Source organism: Mastomys coucha, unplaced genomic scaffold, assembly GCF_008632895.1.
Source record: "Mastomys coucha isolate ucsf_1 unplaced genomic scaffold, UCSF_Mcou_1 pScaffold16, whole genome shotgun sequence".
Classification (NCBI taxonomy): Eukaryota; Metazoa; Chordata; class Mammalia; order Rodentia; family Muridae; genus Mastomys; species Mastomys coucha.
In genome coordinates this window covers 28,054,813-28,062,493 of record NW_022196898.1, presented here as the reverse complement: position 1 = coordinate 28,062,493, position 7,681 = coordinate 28,054,813, and the positions used below count along the sequence as shown (strand labels likewise).

General features: G+C 38.5%; 1 non-coding gene across 1 annotated transcript; it reads right to left on the bottom strand.

Annotated features, from left to right (window-relative positions):
• Positions 1-557: 557 nt before the first annotated feature.
• Positions 558-689, bottom strand: LOC116094570. The gene has a single exon (XR_004120205.1). It is a non-coding gene; the product is annotated as a small nucleolar RNA SNORA17 (small nucleolar RNA).
• Between the last annotated feature and the right edge of the window lie 6,992 nt (positions 690-7,681).

Here is a 7,681-nt window from a genome sequence, read left to right as displayed (position 1 = left end):
AGATGGCATCACTGGCTGCTCATATCAGGCTGTTCCTTACTACCCTCGAGTCTCCAGTTCTGCCTCTCTTCATTGTGCCCACATCCTTTTACTTCTTTTTCTTTTCCATTTCTCCACCTCTTACTTACTCCTCTAAGTGGTGCCCAGGGTCTCTGAGTGTCTGGAGTGTCTCTGGAGTGTTACGGCCCTTGTGCATTATGGCATTGAGCAAGGGCCATCTTGGGCATCTGTCCCTTAGGCCTGCATGTGTCAGACTGGTGACCATCTCAGGCTAGATTCCTGTTCAGGCCACATAGCTCCAGTCTAGTAGTCATCTCCAGTTCACTCCTCAACTAGGCCTGCTATAGAAACCCCTTGTGAAGGTCATCTGTCTCAGGCTCACTTCCACCCACGGGCTAAGGTTCCAGATGGGATTATTCTAGTCTCTGGCTTGCTCACTACACTGGGAGTCTGTCCCAGCCTTCATGGTGCTAGACAGCTGGTTGTCTTAGGCTAGCTCACTGTCCTGGACCCCTGGCACCAGACTGGTGGCTGTCTCAGGCTCACTTTTTTCAGGGAATGTTAGGGTACTAATCATTCAGATGGTCACAGGTCAGAACACTGAGCATAGACATGGCCTCTCTTCTCTCTGCCACCTCCTGATGCACATGTGACACAGTAGTCATTCCTGCAATGCCTCTAGAGGCAGGTGAATCTATAAGCCTTTATCATCAAACATATGTTGTTTTTAAGTGCTGCTTTCCATGTTGTTTATGGTTTTGTCTTCATTTGCTATTTTTCATTCTTAGGACAAAAATTATCATACAAAAATTCATCCTAATCCAAAATATCTTGGAAACCTGCTGTTGCTTCCCTTATGTAGGGAAAGTAAACTAAAACAAAGAGAGACTTGGTGCTGCCTCCTTAGTCTAAAAAAAGATATAATGATAAGCAGGGGGCTCCATAGGACTAAGAAGTTTTATGGATGTTGCCATAGTTGGTTTATACCACATGGTCACCTTAACCAAGATACTCAATGCAATGTGTATTCACCTGTATTTTACTTCCTGGAATAAAAAAAGCAAGAACCTGGAATATCTGGTCCAGACACTGACCCCCAATAACATTGGGCAAGCCAGTTTTAAGGAGGCAAGAGAATAAATTATCTCCAGTTCCCTCACTGAAAATTTCCCTCATTACTCTCTAGACCTTTATCATTTCAATTGGCATGACTAATGATTAACTGAACTAATCAATTTTGTTAAAGCAAAATAGAAAACTAATTTCTCCCTGGTTCTCAAATAGGAGGTAGCTGTAGCTGGATACCTAGACACTTCACACAGACATTTTCGAAACAAGAAGGGGAAGGTAACAGATGCCTCTCCCCAGCCATGACCAGGTAAGATGTCCTGCCTCTCCTTTAAGGTGCTATTGTTAAGGCATAACCTAATTCTTCAGTCACTATGATGTTAAAAATTTCTCTCTCCCTTTTAAATTTTACTCCTGCTTTTTCTTTAATTTTACATATGTCTGGGCTTCAGAATGTCTACCCCTAAAATTAAATATTAAGGGCATTAAAAACATAATTATTCTTATGATTTGTTTTTGCTTGAGTAGCTCTTAAGCTTACACACAACAGCAAGCAGATACTAAATGATACAAAATAACGGCAGAAACATCAGACTTTACCTAGGAAATCAGAATCCCTCCCTGACAGAGGCTCCTTTCTTCAATACCCTTGCTTGGCAGCTTCTTTTGGTTTTAAAACTTCTATTATCTGCCATAAACCATTGGACATGTGATGGATAACTAAAATCCATTAGAGTGTTTGCTGCCAAAAGATTCCTATGCCAAGATAACCAAGTCAATCTATCAGGTCAATGTTTGTACAAACAATATGAATGATTTCCATCTTCCTATCCCTGTCTTGACTTCTCTAAATATCTACTGCTAAACTCTGGGTACTTTCTATTCCAAGCTAATACAATTAAGAACTCTGAGACGCTGTTTTGTCTGTAATATGATCCGGTATACCACTCTTCCCTTAATTAGGAAGTAATCTCATTTTAATTGGATTAAACTTTTGAAACTTCTTATGAATTGTCCCTCTTAGAGTTTCTACCTATGGTGATTTGAATAAGAATGGCCTCCATAAGCTCATACATTTAAATGCTTGGTCTGACATTAGTAATGTCTTTGGGAAGGATTAGAAAGTATAGCCTCATTTGAGTGAATATGGCCTTGTTGGAATGGGTGTGTTATTGGGAGTGGGCTTTGAGGTTTAGAAAGCCCACACTAATCTCAAGTCTCTGTCTCTCTCTCTCTCTCTCTCTCTCTCTCTCTCTCTCTCTCTTTTCTTCCTACAGATCAGGGTTTAAAACTTTCAGCTACTGATCCATACTTTCTGCTTTGATCATTAACTAACCTTCAAAATTGTAAGCAAGCCCTCAGTTAAATGTTTTCTTTTAGAAGAGTTGTCTTGGTCATTGTGTCTTTTCATAGCAATAGAACATTAACTAAGACAGAAGTTGGTACCATTGTGTGGTAGTTTGAATAAGAATGAGCCACATAGGGTCATATATTTGAACACTTTGTCATCAGGAAATGGCACTACCTTAGAAGGATTAGGGGATGGCCTTGTTGAAGTATGTGTGGTGGTGTTGGAGTATGTTTGACCTTGTTTAAAGTAATATGTTACTGGGAGAAGATTTTGAAGTTTCAAAAGCCTAAGACAGGTTCAGAGTCTCTCTGTTCTTGCTGCCTGCAGATCCTGATATAGAACTCTTACTTCCTTCTTCAGCACCATGTCTGGCTATGTACAACCATATTCCTGGCTATGATGTTAATGTGCTACACTTCTGAAACTGTAAGCAAACCCCAGCTAAATGTTTTCTTTTATAAGAGTTGTCATGGTCATGGTGTTTCTTCATAGCAATAGAACATTGATTAAGACATAGGGACTGGAGTATTGTTGTGACAGGCCTGGCCATGCTATTGTTTGGAGGATTATGGAAGACTTTGGAATTTTGAGCTACAACAGCAGTTGAATGCTTTAAGTGTGGTTTAATGGACCATCCTAATAGAAGATAGTAGTGCTGAGAGCAATCTGAACACTGCAGAGCTAGATTAAGAGGTTTTAGAGGGCAAGAGGTGTTTGTTTGTTTTTGTGTTTGTTTGATTATTGTTGTTTTTCCTTTGTCCTAAAAATCTGCCACAGGCTAAATTGAAGAGCTTTGGATTAATGGATTGGTGGAGGAGATTTCAAGATAGCCTACTATTAACTGTACCACATGGTTATTAATGATTATTCTGATGCAGGTCTACAATGAAAAGGAGCAAGTGGGGCAAAGAGAAATGCAAAATGTGCAGTTTGAGGACAAAAAAAAGCACCAAAAATTCTAATATTGGAGTCAAGTCCAGTGGTTAAGGAGATAAAAAGTTTAAAGAGCTCTGCAGCCAGTCTCACAACACCCAGAGTAAGCTCCACTCCCAGGCACTCTGACACTCTCAGGATCAGAGGTTAGGAGGACCCAACATCTGTCTCAACACCAGGAGTAACTGGGACCTGCGGGACCAGGCACACAGGAACTCCGCCAGCAGAGTAGCTCGGATTCCTTCTGGTCTCTCTGGGCTGGTGTCCTGAGCAGACCTTGGGTGCAAGCTCTGCAGTCTGTCCCATAAAACCCAGAGGAAGCTGCTGCACTCCCAGGTGCTCTAACAAGCTCAGATTCACAGGATCCCAAAATCACAGGGTCACAGAGACTGCCTGACTCTGAGGAGTTCTGATACAACCAGGATCACAGGAAGGACTGACTCCAGTCAGATTTAGCAAGGGCAGGTAGCACTAGAGATAACTAGATGGCAGGGGGCAAGTGTAAGAAAATAGATAACACAAACCAAGGTTACTTGGCATCATCAGAACCCAATTTTCCCACCATAGCAAGTCCTGGACACACCATCACACCAGAAATGCAAGATTCAGGTCTAAAGTCATTTATCATGATGATGATACAGGACCTTAAGAAACACATAAATAGTACCCTCAAAGAAATACAGGAGCACACAGGTAAAGAGCTAGAAGCTCTTAAAGAGGAAACACAAAATTCCCTTAAAGTACTACAGGAAAACACAATCAAACAGGTGAAGGAAATGAGCAAAACCATCCAGAATCTAAAAATGGAAATAGAAACAATAAAGAAATCAGAAAGAGAGACAACCCTGGAGATACAAATCCTAGAAAAGAAGTCAGGAGTCATAGATGCAAGCATCACCAACAGAATACAAGAGATAGAAGAGAGAATCTCAGGGGCAGAAGACACCATAAAAAACATTGACACAACAGTCAAAGAAAATGCAAAAACCAAAAATCTCCTAAGCCAAAACATCCAGGAAATCCAGGATGGAATGAGAAGACTAAACCTAAGGATAATAGGTGTAGAAGAGAGTGAAGATTCCCAATGTAATGGGCCAGCAAATATCTTCAACAAAATTATAGAAGAAAACTTCCCTAACCTAAAGAAAGAGATGCCCATGAACATACAAGAAGCCTACAGAACTCCAAATAGTCCAGGCCAGAAAAAAATTCCTTCCGTCACATAATAATCAAAACACCAAATGCACTAAACAAAGAAAGAATTTTAAAAACAGTAAGGGAAAAAAGTCAAATAACATCTAAAGGCAGGCCTATCAGAATTACACCAGACTTCTCACCAGAGACTATGGAAGCTAGAAGATCCTGGGCAGATGTCATACAGACCCTAAGAGAACACAAATGCCAGCCCAGGCTACTATATCCAGCAAAACTCTCAATTACCATAGATGGAGAAAACAAGATATTCCATGATAAAGCAAATTTACACAATATCTTTCCACAAATCCAGCCCAACAAAGGATAATAGATGGAAAATATCAACATAAGGAGCAAAACTACACCTTAGAAGAAGCAAGAAAGTAATCTTTTAACAAATCCATACAAATCTAATTCCACATCTTACAACAAAAGCAACAGGAAGTGACAATTACCTTTTTTAATATCTTAATATGAAAATTAATATTACCAACATATCCTAATCGATTGAAATCCAATAATATGAGGAATTAGAAATTTGTTGATTGTCATCCAATGGTCTCTGTAATTTGGTAATTGGAGAGACAGGTCCAATATTGTACAATCTATATGTACTTTCAGCTTGTTTGTGACAGTGTCTTGCTGTGTACAACATAAGGGTCTTGAAATCTTGCTTCTCCTATCTCAGCCTCTCTATTAGTAGTATTGTTTATTTCATGTTTTTACACTATACTATGGTTTCAGAGCAGCTTATATACTTCATTTCAGAACAGCTTATATATATTGGGTGTATGAAGTATTCATATACCCAAGGGAGACATAGACAATTAACTTGGGAGGTGGCTTGTAGGAAAGAGAACAACAAAGAGTGAGACTAAATGCTTTGCTTGACATTTGTAGCTCTTGTATCAAGTTTGAAGAAGAGGACTTTACAAGTTACTCTTTCTCTGAGATGAATGCTTTTCCAAATTATCACAGCCAACGAACCAGATTCTTACGCACACCTAATGTCTGTGCCACCCTCCAAGCAGAACCACTGTTCATTGAAACAGTTGGTGAATGACTTTATGGATAGACTATCTTAATATACACCATTTATTAAATGAATGTAACTTGTTCTCGGTGGCCTGAGAATAAAGCTATTCACTCAAGTCAAATAGTTTTGATCATATCAGGAAGTCTGTATCCAAAAATCGTGCCTACAATTCATTCCTTGGTGCAGCAGAACTGTCAACTCTCAGCTTAGCTACGATGGAGGTAAAATCCTTCAGTGATTTGAGGATCATTGAAGTACAGCCTTATTACAATGAAATCCAATGTCTAAAAATTATTCTTATTTTGGGCTTGTACCACAGAAAGAGCCAAGACTTTAAACTGTACTAAATACAAAACAAACAAACAAAAAGACTTTATATATTTATATTCATTTAAGAAAATACTAGTAGTGATGTATTATTTTGAAATATACAGTTAATATGTTTGGAGTTATTTGAAATTTATACTGAGAAAAACGTATGTATTTTCAGTATTGTTGTAGACAAGCAGCTACATAACACTGTTAAATTGATTGTTGTTTTATATCAAACAACTTTTATAGTACTCATTTTTATTGTTATAACATTTTATAAATTTTAAGGAATATGACAAAAAATATTGTAAGTATTGAAGAGGGCGTCTCTGGGAGGAGTTGGGGTACAGAAGGGAAACAAGAATGTGATTGAATTCTATTTACTTAAAATATGTTTTTAAATGTTAATAAATTCAGACAAATTGAAATCATGTAACTTTTCTCATCATAATGCAATAAAAGTTAAAAATAAATAAATAAATTTAAAAAAAAAAGTTTAAAGAAAAGCCTGATTTAAAATGGGAGTGGTAACCTCAGGGCAATACTACATTCAACTTGTGAATTGGAACTCAAGGAAAGCTTAAGCTTAAGCAGCAAAAGAAACCACCACCACCAGAAAGCTTATGTAAATCCAAGTCTAGAGGAAGTCAGGTTCCAGCTCTTGCAAGCTGAAGAACTTGGTGATTTTGATCACCTGGCTCTGGCTTTGGGGGGAGCAAAAAGAGATACAGGAGTAAAGGGGTTTTGGAACCTTTTTCTGTGGTTAAGGGAAGCCACTGAGGCACTGAGCCACCATGGCAGGGAAGTCCCTACATAAAGGTCTGGAGAAGCCATTGTGTACAACTGTGAAGGTAAAGTCTAGATTGCCTTGGAGACGTGAGATACTGAAGATGCTAGAACCATGGGATACCTGCCAAGGAGAGCTACTGACAGGGCACAGAATTAGTCCAAGAGAGAAAAGTGTGTTTTAGTGACAAAGCTGGAAGGAGTGGGAGATCTAAAGAATGCTTTGACACCAGACTTGGAAATGCTGGACTTGGAGTTTGCCTTCCTGAGTCTTGCTTTGGTCCAATATTTCCTCATTATGCCCTGCTCCAACCCTTTTATAATGGTAATATGTATTTAGTGCCACTCTAGGTTGGAAGTACGTGATTTTATTTTTTGCTTTTGTTCTTACATGGGTTATAGTTAGAGATTGCTTTGAGTATTAGAAGAGACTAGCTTTTAAAACTGTCTTGAGATTGTGAAAGAGTATGAGAACTTTTGACTCTGGAATAAATTTTACATTATAATATGGCTACTTTAATCTCATAGGTATGAGGAGGAAGACCACTAACTATAAATTATGGCCAAATCAAAGCAGTCTTTCCCTATGGTAGTGTTCAAGAGATAGCCCCAGGGCAGTTTTTCATACCTCTTTTATAGGGCAAATCCCACAGAGTGGGGGTTCTGCAAGCAAGCATATTTACAGAAGTAAGATAAGGAAGTTAGGACTTTACAAAATAGTTACGGAAACCTTTCTGGAATGTTTGTTACAGAAAATTTCATGGTTATGGGGTGGGTTTCAGCCCTGTTCTGAAGATGGTAAATTAAATTTTATAGTAAACAGAAACTAGCTACATATAGACTAAAAATAGTTCTCAGGAATTTTCTAAATAAAACTTGGTCAGAATTTTTAAATTTAATATAAGATAATATATTTTATTTCATTGGGTCTTCAAGACGGGGTTTCTCTGTGTACTCTTAGTTGTCCTGGAACTCACTCTATAGACCATCTGGACTCAAGC